The 21,328-nt window shown below is 36.8% G+C and overlaps 1 non-coding gene across 1 annotated transcript; it reads left to right on the top strand.

Annotated features, from left to right (window-relative positions):
• The first annotated feature begins 543 nt into the window (after nt 1–543).
• LOC116627218 lies at nt 544–678 on the top strand. The gene has a single exon (XR_004298452.1). It is a non-coding gene; the product is annotated as a U4 spliceosomal RNA (small nuclear RNA).
• The last annotated feature ends 20,650 nt before the right edge of the window (nt 679–21,328 follow it).

Genomic DNA, 21,328 nt, shown 5'->3' with positions numbered 1-21,328 from the left:
TTCATGGCATCCTTTGTATCATTTTTTTCACAGCATCCCTAGGGCGAACAGTTCTATTTATTAGTTTCAACCTTCTGAATAGATTTGCATATCCTGGCAAATTTGAGGCTTTTTTTTAAAAACTAATACATGCAGATTCAACAAAAAATATTTTTATTTCATTCTCAAATAACCATAACAACTTATTGATAGGATGTGGGTACCTGTTATTCACCACAAATTTTTCCTCAAACTGGACTCCATCACTCACCTCCTCATTTCTTGTTACACATTGATTTTTGGGGGTTACCTGTTTTTTTTTCTTCTCATGCACCTAAAAGAGTTCCTGGCATAAAGCAAGTGCTTTAAAAATATTTATTAAATGAATCCAGAACCATTGGGGTTGGAGAGACCTGAATTTCCATCTGGCTTTACTCTAAACCAACTCTATGACCTTGGACTTAACCTCTGTGTCAGTTTTTATTCTTCTAAAACATGGATAATAAAAATGAATGACTACCTGGACTCTTCTAATGATTAAATGAGCCTTAAAAATCTCAGTACAGCTTTGCGCAGTGGCAGTATTGTAGCCAATGAGGTTTATCCAAGGCGCGATTATTGCTAATTGAAAAATCTCAGCACAGTGTCTGACATTTGTAACTGCTTAATGAGTGATACTTTTTAATATTACTACTACTACCATTCCAGGTCTTTTTTTCCTTTCATAGTTAGCAAGTCTTCTAGAAGGCATATTTTAAAATCTGACCACAATAAATAACTACAGTCAAAAATACCAAAGGGAAACAGAGGATTAGAATTATATTGAAGGAATTCCTAGGTCTATTCTAAATGAAAATTCAGAGGTGGAGTGGAAATAGCATCAAAAACCTAGTTTAAATCAGATTTCTGCCTCTCAACAGCGTTTCTGCCCCTGAAACTCTCTGACCCTCATTTTTCTTCTCTGTTGAATGAGGGAGAAATAATACTTCTCAGAGGGATGCCATTAGGAAAAGCAGAAAAAATAGTTTCCTTCATCTCCATGTAGAGAAGAAGCTGAACATGCTCGCCTGGTGGAATTCTGAGTCCCAAGGCTCGAGACTGAGAGGTCTCATATCAGCATCCACGATAGCATGTTCCCTATTTAATCTTGACATAGGCTCTCTAACACTTGGCCACTTTATCAATCAGAGTTTGGTTTAGAAAACAGAAGCCACTGTAAGTCTTTTATACTGAAAATAATCTAATGCCACGTATCAGAGACTTACACAACAGCTGGAGAGGCTGATGGAATCAGGAGACGAAATGTCATGATAGCTTCTGCTAGCTTTCACCCAGATGAATGTATAAGAGTTGCAAGGAACCACCTTTGCTGAATCACAGGTGGACACCCCAAAACTATTGTCAAAACCCCACAGCTGCTGTCTGCTAAAGCCCATGTGCCTTCTCACCACTGCTGAAGAAGTGATGGCTTTTCTTCTTCCATCTTCCATGTGAGACCTTCTCATGGATTAGAACGTAAACCAAAGCCCTCCTGGCAAGGAAGTAGAAGAAAAGTAGTTTCCAGGCTTCTAGGCTTTGCAATACTAGAGACTGCAGAAGAAAGCAGGAATGCTCACAAGAAGCCAGTATAAAGACTAAGGCGGGGAAGGAAGGAAGGATATACTTAGGTATGAAGACCCAAGTGTCCAATACAGGGACTTGAAGGCAGAGCAGCGGTGAAGGACAGGGCTAAGACTAAGCCTCCAGGAATACAGGGGCTGATCAGCAGCTCCACCTTTTCTTTAGGACGAAATCGGGGAATAGCCAGAGTGGTATCATGGGTACACAGTGCAGTTAGGGGACGGACTTCCCAGATGATATGTACCGTCATGTCATCTTCCTTGGTCAGCCTTTCCAGGATCCCACACCTCCAAGGCAGCCCCTGGGTTAACCTGGCTCTCACTGAGACCCTCATTCTGAGGTCAGAGCATGCTGGTGGAGGGTACCTGGGGCTGGTGCTAAAATGTATTCCGCTTTGGGCATTTATCGAATGGGGTCCCTTTTGCTGATCCCTGGTATATCAATATTATGAGAAAGGAGAAGGAAAAAAACAACTTGAAATTGTTTCCATCTCATGCATATCCACAGACATTCTGGATGGCAAAGTTTCACTAAAATCGTAGATAAATTCCATTTTATAGACTTCAACATCCTCTTAACTCTCACCATAAACTTAAAGTTATTTTTCCTTTTTTAAGGAAACAATCGTGACAGTTTTTTTTCTCAAGAAAATGACATCAAGGTTTGTAGATACCTGTTCTCAGAAAGATAAATTCGCCATTGTTGTAACATACGGAATATATGTTTGCTAAGTTCCTCTGAGAATCTTAGCTCAAAAATCCTGCCAGCTTATTTCTTAATGTCAGTCTCAAAAACTGGAGCTGCTTATTGAACTCAACTTATTTCCGTCCTCAGGGATAATAAAAGGAGCCAGAGAGCAGTGTACTTAGAATTATCCTTAAGATAGACAAGTTCGTCTGTGGGTATACCCCTGCAAATATGCGGAGAAAAACCTGCTAGCACTTTTGGAAGAATTCACTTCACACACAGTAGGTTAAAACCCATGTGATGATATCTGAGCGTCAGGTAATTCTGTTTTGAATAGAGAATGAAAAGGCAGCAGAATAATTCTTTGAATGGCTCCTAGACCTCTTGGTGTCTTAAAATTTCTGTCCCAATGCGGATCTCAAAAGAACAAACATTAAGCCTAGTCAAGACAAGGAATTTACCCATGACTTCAGCAGACTCCTAATGAGTCTACTAGGGGTTTGTGGCCCCTCTCCCCAATTCCCAGCCGGGAACAGGTGCCTTACAAAACCTCCGGTAATGGGGCAGAAAAAAGGTTAAGATAAGTTGTACCAGGAGATGGTAAAAACACAAATATTCAAAGATGACGGTTGTCTAATGGGCTGCAGCTGTTCCAGCTCTGCTCCTTGTAATGATCTGAGGGTTTCAGTACCATGGGGATCATTTATCAGTGACCACTAACACCCACTGCCAGGCACTGTTATAAATCTAAAATCTTTTTTTTTTTTAAGATTTTATTTATTAGAGAGAGAGAAAGAGAGAGAGAGAGAGCATGAGAGCAGGGAGGGTCAGAGGGAGAAGCAGATTCCCCGCCAAGCAGGAAGACCGATGTGGGACTCGATCCCAGGACTCCAGGATCATGACCTGAGCCGAAGGCAGTCACTTAACCAACTGAGCCACCCAGGAGCCCCTAAATCTAAAATCTTTTAACCAATCTTTTAACTTTTTAAAATCTTTTTTTTTTTAAGATTTTACTTATTTATTTGACACAGAGAGAGACACAGCGAGAGAGGGAACACAAGCAGAGGGAGTGGGAGAGGGAGAAGCAGGCTTCCCGCTGAGCCAGGAGCCCAATGTGGGGCTCCATCCCAGGACCCTGAGATCATGACCTGAGTGGAAGGCAGACGCTTAACGACTGAGCCACCCAGGCCCTCTAACTTGTTTAAATCTTTTAAACAAGGCTATGCTATTATTATAGTCATCTCACAGTTGAGAAAACTGAAGCATAGGGCAATTTAGTGCCTTGCCCTCACAGACAGTAAGGGATCAAGCTGGGATTAAGACCTGGGTGGTCTGACTCCAAAGGCCATACTTGGAACTCTTGGGACACTTGTCCCAAATCGTTAAGGCAGGATGTCCCCACCTACATGCTGTATAAATTGCTTGCCAATATCAAATTTCCCAACTGCTATCCTAGGTACTTGGTAGGAGCTGGTGGGAGGCTACAGAAAGATGAGTTGCTTCCCCAGATGAATTTTAGAAGACCTCTGAGAAAATCCATGAATTCTGAAAGACCCAAGGCCGGGCTCCACATCTACTCATTACTCAGACCACTCCTCCCTTTGGAGGCACTCACAAATTGTTCCGGCCTATTTCATCGCCAAGTAGGATCAGAACATATGATAGCAGACTAGTCAGTGATTCTGCCAGGCCCTCTATGCAGTGGGATAGGCCATTTCCTAAGCACTGCTCTTTGGGGCCATTTAACCTTGTCCCCTGCTGAAACCAGCAGACCCAGGAAGCACTAAAAATCAGGCTGCCCACCTGGACAAGGTGCAGTGCTAGGGAGATCACACGTCTGAATTTGTCTGGGCAACAGTCTTGGTTTACTTCTGTTGCAGTGCAATGATGAATAGCACTCACTTTTGCTTTCAAGAGTCTCCCGGTGTGGACTATGAGTAATAACATGGTCACCGTGGACATCATCCACCTCTTCTTGCGCATAGCCAGGAAGGAGCCCCATGGTCCTGGCTCCTCTGGGGGGGATGAGATGTTAGATGCATCCTCTAGAAATCAGGGACTCAGCAGCTCTGTGGATACCTAGATCTGAGCAGAAAGCCAGATGACTTCAAGGAGATCTGGGATTATGTGACCATTTCTAAATTTCTTTCTGAGAGTTTTAAGCTAAGTATAAACCTTTCAGAAAACTTTTTCCGTTTATGGATTTTTCTCTCATCACATATGCAAAGCAACTATTTTAAAAACTTGCTCCCAAAGCTATTATTTTCAAAAGTAACACATCACTGTTGGTTTCTCTGTTCTCCGAGAATCCTCCATTAGCATAAGAGGAAAAACACACAGCCAGACTATATATTACCATGAAAGGGGGTCACCTGAGGAAATTAGGGAAAGCCTGATTGACAGATAGGTAATAACAACTGAGCCATGACTCCCGCTCATCAGTCACAAGTTCGAGCAGCCGTCAGGAGTGAGTAGGTGGGCCAGGAGAACTGGGTACACACGATTCTCCAGAGTGTCCATTGTGGTTGGGTCATTCACTTTCAATACGTATCTAATTTGTCTTCAGTTTGGTAGTGGTAGCAAGATGATAGACCGGATTGGAGCAGAAGAGTAATAAAGCACTAGCCAGGACCTGATTGTTAGGGAGAGGTTGAAGAGGCTAAATCTAAGCATTGCCTGCTTCCAAAATTTGGTTAAGCCAATTGTGCACAGGGCCCCAGTCAGCCCACAACTTCTCTCACTCATCCTGCACACTAGAAACACGACTTAATGCCCCAACCATCACCCTCCTCACCTCCCTGCCCAAACCACAAGCAAACTGAATCTTGAAGTGCCTCCACACCCACAGAATCTGGTGACAACTTGGAGGAGCAGCCTTCTGTGTAGATGTCCAACAAAACTGACCTTCTCTCCCAGACATTCAAAGGGCATGAGGGGTCACTGACAAGCGTTCACCAAAAAGATTTGAGTGAGTAGAGGTATCGAACTCTGAAGAATGCATTAAAATAGCATTTGCTTCAATTTTTAGAACTCTCCTATCTGAGGCTAATGTGGCCAAGAGCAAGAGGCAACCCTGAATGCCACCCATATGTATTACATGAGTAAGGCATCTGAGGCCTTGACATGTACCCCCCTGTACAGACCCCCAGTGCTGAGCCCAGCAACATTCCGGCTTCACTCACCTCGGCTTTACTCACCTCACCTCCACCCTACATTCTGTAAACTCCCTGTGAAGCTTCTCCAGAGAAGCTGGAATCCTGGAACATCATGGTATGGGATGCTCTGTGTGGAGGAAACCAAAAACTTGATTTGGGAAAAACCTTTGATACACCAGAGTTGGCACTCAGTACTTCCATTATTTCAGCCAGATTCCATAGGGAATTGTCTTTTCTTCCATCCTGAGTTGGAATTCCAAATCTGGCCTACTATAATGATTCCCATTTCCATCAGATATTCTCATTCTTTTTGACCCAAACCAGAAGTCTTTCTCCATATCCTCCTCGGAGAGGTTCATGGGGCCTTCTTTCCTGAGGTTCATCACTGAGTAATAACTGAAACCCATACATACCCCAAACCTTGTTGTTCAAACTATTTTGTGTCTATAGCAACTGGGAACAAACTCCCATTCTCAATTTAAATATTAAGAACAACAAGCACAAGCAACACATTACTGTTGGTTTCTCTCTTCCAGAACTCCCTCATTCCACTAGCTTTCATGTGAGAAACTCCATTAAACTTCAGCCATTCTTGCTTGGCACCCTCACTTACTCCGACTTCTCAGGATTTGTGAATTAAATACATCCATACCATGATACACTGAGTTTTTCTTTTCCAATTCGAAATAGGTTCCTCTAGTTCTTCCTCTTCAGATTGGCTCTGCCAGACCAAAAACCTTAAAACGAATCCAAATCTTAACTCCTAATAGAACTCACACCCTGGGATTCCTTATCTGTTCCTCTGCTATGCCTTTTAAGTAGCTAAAGCGAACAAAAGTGTAAATATTTTATCCCCATATTCAACAGGGAAATATTTATGTATCCAAAGGGATTTCTCATATGAGCATGCAATTAATGATTCAAGTAAGCTTTCATGAACATAATATTTAATTTGAGTTAGAGTTTTGAGGAAGAGGCAGTGTTCCATTATGTTTCAAGAAATAGTTTTGCCTATTATTCGTTTCTAATAATAAAAAAGAGGGGGGAAAATATCATACGATTTGCTTTAGTTTTTATGAATATATCAGAGGATGTCCCTTCTGAATATTGGAGGATATACTGGTTCAGATACAGGGTATATTGTTTTAAAGTATTTTAGCTATTAGTTATAGCTGTGACTGACTTGCTTGTATTCAGACTTTGACGAACAGGTTTCTATTATAAGTACTGATTCTATAAAACTATATAATTTAAGAAACCCAAATATTCAAGATTCTATCAATAAAACTTTGTCTATCCTTGGCCCTGTGCCTATTAGTAATGAGATGGATGCAACCAAGGGAGGGAAATCTGGATCATCTTATTTTCCTACTAGATAAGAGCACTGACCCTAGGCTTTCTGAACAGAAAAGGATCTTCCAGAGCCGTCTAGTCAAAATATAACAGCTATATATCATTCTATGTTTTAACTCCTATGGAAGGAGGATGTAGAGGCAAAAACATTTAGGGAAGAAAAGTCCTTTGCTCACAAATTCGGTTTGCAAAGAGCCAGATTTCAAAAAAACTGTCTCATCAAATAAAAACAAATATTTAAAGAAAAAAGATCTGCAAAATTACCAGTTTATCAAATTTGCAGTTATCTGTTCATGGTAGAAAAAAAAGAGCAATGTTCTCAGTTATCATATCCAAGAAAATTCTGACATAATCTCAGGTATCAGCGTTATAAAAATCAGGGATAAAGATGCTTTTGTTAGAGGGGCACCTGGGTGGTGCAGTCAGTTGAGCATCTTACTCTTGGTTTCGGCTCAGGTCATGATCTCCGGGTCCTGGGATCGAGCCCCCGTCAGGCTCTGCTCTCAGTGTGGAGTCTGCTTGAGATTCTCTCTCCCTCTCCTTCAGCTCATGCTGTCTCTCTCTAAAATAAATAAAAATCTTTTTTTTAAAAAAGATGCTTTTGTTAGAAAGTCAGTAACTTATGAGAACACTCATGATTTCATTTATTTTGAGACTAAAACTAAATATAGTGACTGTTTGGTTTGTGTCAGGGTGCAATGTTTTGTTGCTTTGTTTTTGTTTGTTTTCCTAATTGTGGGATGTGATGTAAATTTTACCTATAATAGAGATCTGCCAAGGGGTCAATTTCACTTTCACACTTCAACCAACTGACAGAGGTTATGGAAGCATGAAGGATTCTGGAAGCCTCATCTGGACTCAGTACAAAATGGCATATTTGAACATTATTTTCTGCCATGAGCATGGCAAGAGTGAGTGAAACCGTTTCTTTTTTCTTCCTTTCTTTCTTTTTTTTTTCAGTGAGTGAAATAATTTCTGCCAGACACTTTTTATTTTTTAACCTCTGTGCAGTTTGAATGCCCTTCTTTTAGTTATAAAGAAAATGGATGGGACGGGAGAAAGGCGACCAGGTAAAATCACACAAACAACACATAGCATAACTCTGACTTGAAACCAGATGCTGTAATGAGTAGTCCCTCAAATGTGTAGGGGGTGAAGAGCTGAGTGGCACTCATAAATATTTGTGAACTATTTCTTTCGATTTCACCAAGCTGTATACACTCCAAGAACTAAAATCACCACATCGTGCTCTGGAGCTTATCCATTCCAAGTAATTATAGTTTCTTCACAGTAATGGTTTCTTTTTCAATGTGGAGAGAATGAGTTTTTTTAAAATATTAAGGTGACTAATCCCGGTATGCAATATAATCACTGACTGTTCATTGTATGGAAGAGTTCAGTTGGCTTGCCAGAAATCTCAGGGTGACCCTCTGGCTGAGTGGTAAGGAGTACACTGCGTTAATTTTGTGAAGTGAATGTTGTATGTTAATTACATGGTGCCACAGAAGGAAGGGTGCTGTTTCTGCCCAACTTCTTTTGTAAAGGGTCAATTCTTTACCTCTAAAATTTGATTTTTTAGTCTCTACTGGGTTCATTGATAGTTCTTTTCCACATAAGAAATGCTTAGCTTAGCCAAGAATGTTTTCTAGTTTTGCTTTAAAGTGCATGGTTTCCATAAAAATTCCCTCAAATAATCCTTGTCTCTTTTCCTCAGGGATGAGTTGCCTTTTTTAGGTTGAGTGTGGCAAACCAAGGGTTTCTTCTTCAGCTACAGTCCCCTCACTTGGCAGTGGAAAGGGGCAAGTAGATAATTTAGGAATTCTTGCCAAATAGACTGCTGGTGTCATTCACTTCCTTTAGAGGTCTAACGACAGATGGCTCATCCTACAGCAAGGAGGGCTTTAAGACCAGTTTATTGTAGCGGACTCGAAACCACTGTGGATCCTAAACATCCTCTGCATAAGGTAATTTCATTCTAAAATATTACTAGGAAATTCAAGGACAGTAAAGCCTAATCCTTCTTGCACATTAGTATTTAAACATATAATTAATAATTAATATTAATTAATTTATTAATAATTAGATCCCCCAAAAAGCCACTCTTAAGAAAAGACACACTTGGTCTTGAAAAGGGCTAAGAATCTCTTCGGAAGGATACTATGTAAAAACTGAGTAGGAGTGGCAGGAAAAAAATAGCTTGAAAGCTATTGATTCTGCAAGAGAATGGAACTCAGTGGAGTTCTGTTTCTTTACAGACAGCTACTTAAAGTCCACTGACAGATTATGGCATTGTTGATGTTGAAGTGAACCTCAAAGAAGGAATTATAACATAAACTTAAAGATTGCTATTTTTTCCTTTAAAAATGCATAAGAAATCAAGGTAGCATTTTACTGTGTTGTTAATGCCAACAGCAATAAAATGTTTAAAACTGGGAAAAAAGTTTTGTCACAGCCTTAGAAGACACAGCCCTTGTCTCTAAGGATGGAAAGAGCTGTTTGTCCTATGAATTCCATTTGCATAAACAAATATTTAACATTAATACTTGAATGTTTCACCAAAAAGTCCTGCATTTTAGTGAGCTTTGTGAGATCCTGGAAGACTGTATCAGAAAAAAAAACATCCTTCATGCTCGCTTCGGCAGCACATATACTAAAAACATCCTTCTGCATCTATATCCTAATTATAAAAACCATTGAAATATATATTGTTCACTGAGCTTTTCTTATATTATTAAAACACATATATGTTAATTTGTGGGGAAACGGCATTAGGAGAACAAGACTGTAACCCCTATAAATGACGGAAATGAACAAAGGAGTATTAGAATGAGGGAAAGTATCTACTTGTTCAGAATGGTCACATTCTGTGATGGTTATGTCAAAAGGTTGAGGGGTGGGGCACCTGGGTGGCTCAGTCTGAGCATCTGACTCTTGATTTCGGCTCAGGTCATGATCTCCATGTCCTGGCATCCAGCCCGGCATTGGGCTCCATGCTCAGTGGGGAGTCTGCTTGAGGATTCTCTCCCTCTCTCTCTACCCCTCCCCTCCCACTTGTGCTCTCTCTGTGTCTCTCTCTAAAAATAAATAAACCTTTTAAAAAAAAGTTGAGGGGTAAATGCTGACACACAAAACAGAACTAATCAGTTTAAATAGGTCAAAAAAAGAAATTATTTTATCTAAGGCAATGCCAAGATCATTCTGTAAAATGTAATTCCCATTCTGGAATGGAAATAAAAGAATATTTCCTTAACACCATAAATGTTATCTATCATTATATGTAATGAAGAAATTCTTAAAGCATTGTAACTAAATTTAGGAAAGCAAAACAAAAAACATAACCAAAATTATTAGGAAATATAGATCTGATAATATTAGCCTAAATGAACAAGAAAAAAGAAAAAAGAAAAAAAGAAAGATATAAATTTGGAAAGAAAATGAGATATTATATTTATTTGTAGATATGATTTCCTAGAAAGCCCAAAAGAAATCTCTAAAAATAAAGAAAACTATTGGAACTAGAGAGAATCTTTCATGCATACCTGGTACAAAAGAAATATACAAATAGCTCTGTTACGTACGGTGATACCTACTTTTTCCATACCAGCTTTGCCAGGAGGTCCTGCCCTGGGAATTATAGCAAACCCTTAGGTAAGAGTGAGCAGTAGAATTAAAAACCCATAACAAGTATTTAGGGGCAGGAAGGATATTTATATTTCACATACATCTTTCTATTTATTTGAATGTTTACTATGTATGAAGACTGAGAACACTTTCATTCAACTTTTGTTTTCTATTCACACAAACATATTTAACATAAAAATATTTTATATTATTAGCTAGATGAATTACTTAATTCCTACTGTTGCCTACCACTCTCCACTCATTTCCACTATATTTCTGAATATGATGATGCTTCAGGAAGATATTCGACAATTATACTGTGGCTTAACCTACCCCATAGTACAGTATCATGATTCCCTAGGGAATGAAAAATCATAATTTGAGAAACACAGTTCTAATTTAATTTTAATATGACAGTTCCCTAATTCAAGCACATCTTATTGAAATATATAATTGAATCTTTATGGAATTCCAAGTTTAATTGAAATGGATATGGTTCTAGTTGTTTGCATGCTAGCCTTTATTTGAGAGAGAAAATAAAGGTATTTTCGGTCATTGCAGAAGCCAGTTTAGGAAATTTGAACCAGCCTGTTGAACAAAAGAGATAAAGAGTCTTTTTTAAAATCCAGACAATTATTTCTTTAATTAATACCTGTCACTATTAGACAGACCACCTTCTAAATGCATAATTTAATTTCACGGACTGATGCCTTTCTTGGAAGTGCAGCCTTGTGTAGTTTGTAATTTGTCATAGTCGACTTCTTTACAGGGCGAAAGATTAAAATTTTTAGAAGTTTAACCATTTTATTGTTGCCCTACCATGGAGTAAAACAGCATTTGGAAGCCCAGGGTTTAGAATTCTCATAACCAGAAAGAAATGTTCTTTTGGCTATAACATATCTATATGCTATAATGACAAGGACAGTATAAATGTTATATATATATATATATAATATACATATTATATATATGTTTACTTTCCAACAATAGTAGTCAGATCATTGAAAATACTTTTCTAACACTCTGAGGGATAAAACATAATAAATAAAAAGTCCATGGAGGATGGAGGATGCATATGACAAAGACAAAAATACCATCTAGCTGATAAACTCTATTAAACAATATAAATCATAAGATTTGGAAAGTAACTTTTTTTCTAATGCCTATAGAACATTTATAAAAATCAATCCCACATATTAGGCAAGAGACAGCCCCCCTCACTGATTGCCCCAAAGCAGGTACGAAACACTGAGGTCAGTGCAATGAGTAAACATTTATTTATAATTAAAAATACTCAACCATTTGTATAAAAATACTCTCCTATATAACTCTTTGTTAAAAGAAATCAAAAGGGCAATCATAAAATTCTTAGAAATAAGATAAGGATAATACTACCTATCAAGCACCATGATTTCAATAAAGGCAAATTTAGTGGAAAAAACAGATCCTTAAATGCATTAATTATCGACAAGAAAAATCATAAAGGTGTTCAATTAAAAAAAATTTGAGTAGAAATAAAGCATTATTAAAGATAACATAAGGCTGATGAATTAGAAACCAGAAAATTAATATAGTTGATTTTCTCCCATTCCCATTCCTAACACGTAGCAGGGCCAAAATGACTTCAAAGATCATCCCTTTAAATGTTTTATTACACTTCAGCACAATCAGCATAAGAAAGGCAGCATATATACAAAAACACTCTTGAAAAAGCTGAATAAAGAAAAATATTTAGTGATTAAAAGAGGAAGATACCTTCCATCACACTAAAGAAATAAATTCCATAGATATTGTAGAAAATAAACTTTGCATGCTCTGAAATGAGTGAAACTTTCTTAAGAAAGGAAGAAAATTCAAAAGTCTTAAATGAAAAAATAGAAATATGTTATAATGTAAAAATGAAAAGTCTTCCGTGGCAAAAGATATTGAACATGACAGTTAAAAAAAAAAAAAAAAAGCTGATGGGGGGGCAAAGTTTTGTAGCATGTATATATACAAAAACTTAATACTCCTGTTCACCATACTGCAAATTCATAGTAAAAGGATAAACATCAAGAAAAAAATGGACAAAGAATACAGAAAGCAAATTCATGTGAGGGAAAACATAAATGACGAAACTGGACAATAAGCATGTGAAAAGTATTTTTAGGTTTGCTGATAATTAGGAAAATGTAAATTATAAAATGAGAATTCAATTCTGACCCATCAAATTGGCAAAATTAAAATGTGTGGTGATCCTAAGATTTAGTGTGGATGGAGGGAAATGGATACGTATACATTTCCAGTCAGTGTGAACTGGAATATCTACCAAAACTTAGATTAAGACACAAGTAAGTGAAGATATATGTGCAAGGAAGTTTTTCACAGCAATGCTTTTAGTAACAAAAACTGGCAATTCCTATCAATAGAGGGAATATCAGATATATAAGTAATAACTCTGAGGAGGGGCCAAAAGACAGCAATTACACACATTTACAAAATCTAAACTATATGATTGTTGCTGAACAACTTTATGGTAATACAATTCAAAATTTGCCCCAAAAGATAACTTTCCTGGAAAATGAAAATAATCATCTCAAGAAGTAGATACCAGAGCAGATCAATAAATAAGGAGAAAAAAGAAAAAACAACATTATCAAATGATCACTTTCAAAAAAAAATACCACATCCAGAGATCTGCAGGATGAATTTATCAAATCATCAGGGAATAGGTACAATGAGATTTTTCCCATTTTTTTCTTTGACTTGTTTTTTGTGAAAAATACACACATTCAGAATAGTACATGAAGCCTAAATGGTGATTATTTATTAAGTGAGCACCTGTGTGTGTAACACCATGCAATCACAGAAGGAATATTTCCCGCACACCTGATGCCCTCCGCATTTATCTTTCCATCGTGGTCCCTTCGCTCTCCCAGCCGGGTAACTGGTATCATAACTCTACTTAATTTCTTTGCTTTTTGGGGGGGGGGTTTAGCCTATAGGAGCATCCCCAGTGATATGGTTGAATTTTTCAGTTTCTAAACTTTATGTCAATGTATGTATTCTTTAGTGTCTCGATTCTTTTATTCCATACTTGTTTGTAAAATTCATTTATGTTGTTGTTGCATGAAGCTCTAGCGCATTAACTTTTATTGATTACTCCATTGCATAAATGTCATTGCATGAAAAGTCTGCAAGTCAGTTATCCAGTTTGCTATTGATAGATTTGAGTTGTTTGGAGCTTTTCATCTATTGCAAACAATGCTACTAGGAACATTTTTGCATGTTTCCTGACATATAGACATCGATTTCTCTAGCACACACTCCCAGGAATAAAACTGCTAAGTTATGAAGTATCTATGTCACTAAATACTAGAAAATGCTATACTGTTTCCCAAAGTTGTTATACCAATTTGCCTTTTACCTAGCAGTGCATGAAAATTTCTATCGCTGTACATCCTCGTTTTAAATTTTTTAATTTGACAGTCTGGTAGCCATGGTTTTAAATTTGATTTACTATTGAAGTTGAATACTTTCACCTATGTTTATTGATCATTTAGATTTACTCTTTTATGAAGTACCCATTCAAATATTTGGTCCATATTTCTATTGGTATTTCTTTTTAAAGAATATTGATTCGTAAAAAAATTTTTTTTAATTTTAAAAAAAGAATATTGATTTGTAAATGTTCTGTGTACAAGCCTTTTATTGGTAAATATTCTCTTCCACTCGTTGGCTCGTACCTCTTTATGGTATCTTCTGATGACCAAAAACACTGAATTTTACTGTAGTTAATCATTTTCCTTAATATATAGACATTTTTGTCTTGTCTTAAGATATCTTTCTATATCTCCAAGTTAATAAAGATATTATCTGCCATATTATCTTCTTGCATATTCTACCAAAACCTATAGTTTGTATTGTTCTTTTAGGTCTGCATGCACCCATTGATTCTATGTCTGGCATGATGTCCAGTACCATTTTTTCCATATAGATACCTCATTGCTCCAGCATTTTTTTATTGAAAGACTCCTGTATTTGCTAAGTATGCATGGATCCATATATGCATATATGCATATTATGCATCAATCTATTTCTTGTTCCTTTATTTTGATGTGTCTAGTTCTGCAATAATACCACACTGTCTTAATTAGTGTAACATTATAATAAATCTTGAAAAGTGATAGGGAGAGTCCTCCTACCCTGTCTAGGCTTTTTTGAAGCTTTACACTTCCATATAAATTGAGATTTTGATAAGGATGGCAATAAATTTATAAATCAATTTGTAAAATTAGAGACACAATTAACTTGCATCTAAAGTGTACCTCTTCTCTGAGAAATCATTTCATGGAAAAAAATTGCTATTTCATCTTATACTTTAAAGACTCTCCATCAAAAAGGTATGCCAATTTTCTTCTTGATATATTGCAAGTCTGTGTTTCTTAGACTTATGATCCATAAAACAAACAGGTGGGATTTTACACAGCTATTCTAATGTTGGCACTTTACCATGTTTAGAATTAATTATTTTTATGTGATAAGGCTTTTAGTGAAGTTTTCTTGATTGCTGATTCTGTGAAAAGAAACTGTTTATGAGCCAAGCTCTGCAGAATAAATAATTAAGTCCCCTGATGTATGTATGTATGTATATTACAATATTACATGAAATTGAGAACTGATGGGTTGAAGGCTTAGAAAGCACATTGGAGTTCAATGTTAAGTAATGTAGGAATCTATAAGCTTCATTAATATAATTTAACTTTTGTTATAACTATAACATGCTCATAACATTTAATTTGGAAAGCATAGAAAAATAACAAATCAAAACTCACCAAAAATGACTTTAACAAAATTAACAACTATCAATGTTACTATGAACTAAATTTCTTTCTTGGTTTTACATTCAGCCACATACTTATATGTCTATATATTTCAAAACCATATAAAAATAATTACTCCAATAACTGGCACCAGAGATCTTTTGATAGTTTTAAGGACAGTTTCATATTCTCAAAGAACAGGCAGTTTCAATTTTGTATAATTTTCTTTGGAGCACAGGAAAAGATGAAAGACTATTCAACTCATTTTCTGAAACTTGAAAAACCTAGTTGCCAAACTATGACAATCAGCAGAAGTAAACAGACGCAAAACTCATTTAGGAATGTAGAAGGAAAATCTGTAAATGAAATACATTTAAACGACATATTGGGGGACACCTCGGTGGCTCAGTCAGTTAAGCATCTGCCTTTGGCTCAGGTCAAGACCTCAGGGTCCTGGGATCAATCCCCCCCCGCCCCCCCCCACACACACTGCTCAGCGGGGAGTCTGCTTCTCTTTCTGCTTCTGCCCTCCACTCCACTTGTGCGCATGCATGCACGCACTCTCTCAAATAAATAAAATATTTAAAAATAAATAAATAAATAAACGGCATATTGGAAGGCCAATCTACCTTGCTCAAGGAGAGTCAACCTCAGGGATATGAGGACGGCTTACAATTACGACATTTCTAAATATATTTTGCAACACCACCAAGTCAAATGGGTAAATAAGGAGACTGAGAAGGGAGACCAGATCTGCCAAGCTCGGAGTCTACCCTGAGGCTGGAGAATGATGAACAGAAAGCCAGCCCTCCCAGAAGCGTCAAGAAACAGCCAGGAGCTCACCAAGACTAAGTTCCATGCTGGGTTGCCCTTGGCCGGGTCTCCTCTCTGCTTCCTCCAAAAGTGCTGGGCTCCAGAACTGATGAGACTGACATTTATAAAACAGAACACAGAGGAAACCCAAGGAGAATAGTCTAAGGTAAATACCACATCTAACTTATCTCTTTATTTAAGAATGAGTAAACAGAAAATGCAAAGCACTATCCTCTGCGAGGTAGAGGAGACAAATGCAGCAATCAAGTGAGAGAAGAAAATCATAATTTTATAATTTCAAAAAATATGAACCCTAGGAAATAAAGGATCAAAAGTGATGCTATAAGGTAAAAGTGTGGGATAAAAATGAAGACTGGCTTACAGGAGAATATAAATTTTTTAAAAGATTAGATTAGTTAACTATTAATGTAAATAACTTTAAGTTGTAAAAATAATTTAGAACACTGAAGAAAAAGAAGAAAATGAAGAATTAATTTAAATTTCATTTATGAGATGTAAACACGTTTCTTATATATGATATTACAATATTTCTGCTATGTAGGACTGAAGAAGGTAAGACTATATAATTAATATAAAAATATATTTTTTTGATTCTCACATATATATTCTAATATTCCATTTTATATAAAACCACTTAATGATTCAATAACAGCTTTTGGGGAAAAAAGAAGTATTTAATGTACAAAAAAATTTTGCTGAGAAAATATTGAATACATTAATACACATCTGTGATATTTTTCTTTCGTGTCACCAAGTCTGAATTGAAACCTCCTTCACATTCAGAGACTAAAAATCCTGTAAATCACTTTGGCCACAGACTGTGGTAATAGCATCACAAAAGCACATAGTTTTTCCTAGTTCCTGATCGGGTGCTTGAAATTTGAGGCCCTTTATGATTACTAACTTATTTCAAGGAAAATCAAAGAATACTGGAGTTCAAATTCCACTCCCAAATTCGTTAAATGCCTAGTTGTTGTTGTTGTTGTTGTTTTTAATTTTATTCGAATAACAGTGTAGAATATTAAAAAGCTTTCCTTGCAAGTCTGATGGAAAATTTTGACAGAATATGTTTGGCACCTGAGTGACATCTTTGAAAATTCCAGGATCCCTTCTTTCCCCCTAGCTTTGTTGAGGTGTAACCGACAAATAAAATTGTACATATTTAAAGTCTCCAAAGTGACAGTTGGATATACATATACTTTGTGAAATGGTTACCTCAGTCAGGTTAATTAGCACATCCATCACTTCACATAGTGCCCTCTTGGGGGAGGGTGTGTCATGAGCACTTGGCACTCGTGGCGAGAACACAGAATCTACTCTCAGCAAATTTCAAGGATGCTTTCTGAGGTGATGGTTTCTACTGTCTTTAATTATATTACTGCCTGTGTGACATGATGTCTGCTGCATGAGCAATAACTTTTAATTTCAATGTTGCATCCACTATTTTGGAAGATATTTTTAGCAACAATTAAGAATTCATTTTTAACTTTTAAATACTTGAGATGCTACCAATGAGCATAACTGAAGTGATAATCAATAAGTTCCCCTTGGACCCCATGAGGTTACCACATGGGCAGATAATAACCACGTCTCAACTCACTCCCTTGCTTGGTGGCTGCCAAAAATCTTTTGATATTAATTTTAAGACACAGCATGATTTCAGAAAATTGGACAAAACATGCATCTTTGAATGGACAACATTCAGAAATAGCATGTATGTGCACTTCATATTTTTTTTTTTACAAAAGTGATATAATAGGATGTGTTTTTACATTTTAAGGCTATTTATTGGGAGTGTTTTTCCATACCATTATCTATTCTTTTAATTTTTAATAATAGAATAATATTATTCATTTTATGGCTATTAAAAACATTATTAATTAAAATTAATTAAAAACATTATTTGGGTCATATTAGTTGTTTATAATTCTATGCTACTATAAATAAGCAGTGCTAGGTAGCTAAATCTTTGTGAATATCCAATGTAAACTCCTGAAGGCAGAGTTTCTGGGTCAAAGGATGTGCATGTCCTTATAAAGGCTTTGACTGCTTCAGGCCTAAGTGTCCTACAGAAAAGCCATGTCCTATCCTACTGCTCTCCTCCTGCTCTTCTTCCTCTTCCTCCTTCCTCTCCTTCCTCTTCCACTTTTCATCTAATTGCCACACAGCTCCAGCCCTGTCTCCTCTTAAAAGCCTTCGTTATATTCCCAAAATGGTTAGGTGATCCTGCTTCTGCTCTTCCGCATCATAACTGTTTTTTCTCCTTGTGTTTCTAATCCCCCTCATTCCGAGCAAGGTTTGAGGCCACATGGTGTGTTTAATTATTAATTTGCATTTTTGCATCTTTATCTGGACTCTGAGCTCCTGCCTGGCAAGGTCTCTGGATTGTTTATCTTTGTATCCCCAGCACCAAACACAGTCAATTTTCAGGAAATGCTTGTTAAATGAATTCAGGAGGAAATAAATGGCTGCTTTTGTTTGTTTGTTTTCAGCTATTATGCCATTTTTTCTTTTCCCTTTTCTTTTGAAGTTTTCAGAGATTTTAATAGACCTGAGCATATTAATTTCAAAAAAAGGAAAATAATTAGATAGCTTCAAGGTTGTAAACTCCGATGCCCTCAATACTGTAGTACTATTAGAGCTACTAGTAAGTGAACAGCTGCTAATTATGGACCCCAAACAGTCAGAAAGGAGAAACAAAGATGTTATATACACTTGAGTGGAGAAACTGTAACATTTATACTCAAGGAAGATAATGTTTTCCCCAAACAAGCACCCATTTATAAGATTGAAACTCATATCCCTAGCCCCTCTGACTTAGAGGGTAAAATTAGTCATCACACAAAAGATTAAAAATAAAACTACAGTAGCTGCGTATGCGAGATAAACACTTTTCTTCTTCATGTGGTCGTGAGAATGCCAGATTGCCGGTCCATTATTTTGGCAGGTGTCTCTTGGAATGAACAGTCGAGAGGCCTGGCATGATTTGACAGCATTTTGACAGGACGGCGTCTCAGTCGTGCAGTTCCTGAGTAAATTGGCTTCAGAATCTCCCTTAATGGAATTCCAAGTCAGAGCGATCTGAGGCAGCCATGTCAGTTTACATTATTCTCCCCCAGTCTCCAAAGACAACACGGGTTCTCTGTCAGCTCTCTGCAGACATGCTGTCCGATTAGCCTCAGGTTTTACAAAGCAAAGGAAGTGAATTTACTTTACTAAATTTCAAAAAAAAAAAGGGGGGGGGGATTTTCATAAGCATTCCTCATGGGACCATCAGGTTACTTGAATCCAAATCCAACCTTTTCCAGGAACTAGCTACTGAATTTAAACCACGCACTTAAGTTCTTTCAGTCCAAGGGTCTTCATGTGAAAAATGAGCATGAGAATATCTAATTGTTAGATCTGTTGTGTGGATGAAATGAGAAAACCCATGCAAAGTTCCTAGCATGTTGCCTGCTCAGTGCAGGCTCAGTAATGTCAGCTCTGACTATTCTGAAGAAGACTTCTTCACCTTGTGGCAACTGGGAATAAGAACCTCAACGGTCATTTGAAGAAGTCATTCCACACGCACGCAAAGTCGTCACCAGTTAGCATAAAACACAATGTGTCTACATCCCAGCAGAGCCCCAGGCAATCCTGAGAGAATACAAACAAATGTGCATTCAAATTCTGTTCACCTCACCATTCTCAGTTTTGCTATACATTTATAACATGTATAGAGGTATCACTTTTTATTATCCAAGTAAACTATGTTCATTACTGGAAGACACAAAGAACCTTAAGTGGGCACCCAACCAACAGTAATCTCTGGATCCAGATGTAAATACAGATAACATGAAGGTATTTATCCTTCTGCTTTTATTTTTCATTTAATATTACTTTGTGAAGATTTTTCAATACCTCTTTTTTTAAAGATTTATTTTTTTGAGAGAGAGAGAGAGAGAGCATGGGGTTGGGGGGTACAGAGGAGACAGTCTTAAGCAGAGTCCATGCTGAGCGCAGAGCCCAATGCAGGGCTTGATCTCACTACCCTAAGATCATGACCGGAGCCAAAACCAAGAGTTGGAAGCTTAACCAACTGCACCAGCCAGGCACCCCAAGATTTTTCAGTATCTTTAAGTATCCTTCTAAAACTCTGACTACACAAGAGTTTGTTTAAACAATTTCCCATTGTTTGACATTTAAATTCTTCCTAATTTTAATTTGTTATAAATTATCTTCCACTGAATGTGCTTTCATACACATCTCTATAAAATAAGTGGAATTAATAATTTTTCAGGAAGTATAAAATTTTCATAAATACAAATTTATCTCTATGTATTTTTATTTTTTCTCTATTTTTAATAGATTATATTCTCAACAGTAAAGTATGAGGATGTCATTTTTTCTCACTTCTACTAGCATTGGATATTAACATATAAACATTTTTTGTCTCAACATTTAAAAAGGCAAAACTTTATTTGCTGTTTTATTTTGCAGTTTTTAGATCTACTGCCAGTGTATATTTCATTTATGCATTTTGTACTTAAGGTATATATTGAGTGTCTATTTTGTGCCAAGTTTATTGCCAATATTTTGTTTATTCATCCATTTATTTAACAGCATTTATTGAGGGCTTGCTAAATAATTGCCATTTGTATTTTTCCTGTTGTGATTTCCAACATTTTACTTCTGAGTTTTTTAGTAAGGCATTTGTTATTTAATACTTTGTAAAAATTCCTAATACAGATTTTAGTCCATCATATAGCCTGCCATTATTTTTCCGGTTTTGTGTGCCTTTTAATAATATTTACTTATAAATCAGTATTTTCATTTTACAAAGGAAATACAGCTTTTTATGAAGTTAGCATAATAAATTGACAAAAGAAAGCCTAGTACTTCTTTGTAATAAAACCAGTAGGTGTGTGTGGGGGGGAGTGGGTAGTGCAGGGTCTGAATGCTCCCACATACTCATAAGCTGAGTTTTTGAAATAAAATAAGAATAATTATTATAAATGTCCCCAGCATATATGTAGGTATTGGCCTTGTTTCTTTAATTTTGCTGGGCCCACTCTAAGTCACTGTGATTCTGTGAATTTTATCTTCACCTCAGAAAATTTTTCTAATACACCTAGGTCATTTTATTATTTCCCTTTTGTTCTCATTTCTTCTTCATGATTCCTAATGTTGGATATCTTGCTGCTCTCTCGTGTTATCTTCTCACTGATTACTTTCGCCTCCCTGGCCTATTCTGCTATATTTGGGGAAATGTCTCAAATTTATAGTCCACATCACTTT

This window comes from Phoca vitulina, unplaced genomic scaffold (genome assembly GCF_004348235.1).
Source record: "Phoca vitulina isolate PV1807 unplaced genomic scaffold, GSC_HSeal_1.0 scaffold94, whole genome shotgun sequence".
Taxonomy (NCBI): Eukaryota; Metazoa; Chordata; class Mammalia; order Carnivora; family Phocidae; genus Phoca; species Phoca vitulina.
Note: the sequence above shows the minus strand (reverse complement) of the source record. Positions and strands in the feature narration are given on the sequence as shown.